Raw genomic sequence first — 485 nt, forward strand, 5'->3', positions numbered from 1 at the left:
AATTTACTATATTAATATTTGATGAACCACATATGGACATAAAAAATGTCTCTAGTATCGCCAACAGGGAGTAGACTTTAAATTGGTTGCAAATGCAAAAAATAAAAAAAGTCTAAAACTTATATAGCCCTGAATTTTGAAACAAAAATTCTGTGATTTGCCAAAAAAAAATTAAAAAGCCTAATATTACCTAATTTGATGATGCTGAGTTAAAAAATAAATCAAAACCCATCACATTCAAAAACAAATGAAGATTTCAATTCATTTGAAATTATCCATTTATTAAAATAACATAAGCAGTCAAATGTCAAACGTTTTACTGTTTTAATGACATTAAATGTGTCATTTTAACTCACTATACGCAAAAGAGTGGACAAGCGGAAACCAGCATTAGGCATAAAATAACATCTGCAGAATTAATAATGCATGTGAAAACTGGTTGAGAATTGAACAAATAGTTGTAATCTGGCTCAGAGGAAGACAGG

Source organism: Sinocyclocheilus grahami, unplaced genomic scaffold (assembly GCF_001515645.1).
Source record: "Sinocyclocheilus grahami isolate Dianchi unplaced genomic scaffold, SAMN03320097.WGS_v1.1 scaffold3661.1, whole genome shotgun sequence".
NCBI classification, from domain to species: domain Eukaryota; kingdom Metazoa; phylum Chordata; class Actinopteri; order Cypriniformes; family Cyprinidae; genus Sinocyclocheilus; species Sinocyclocheilus grahami.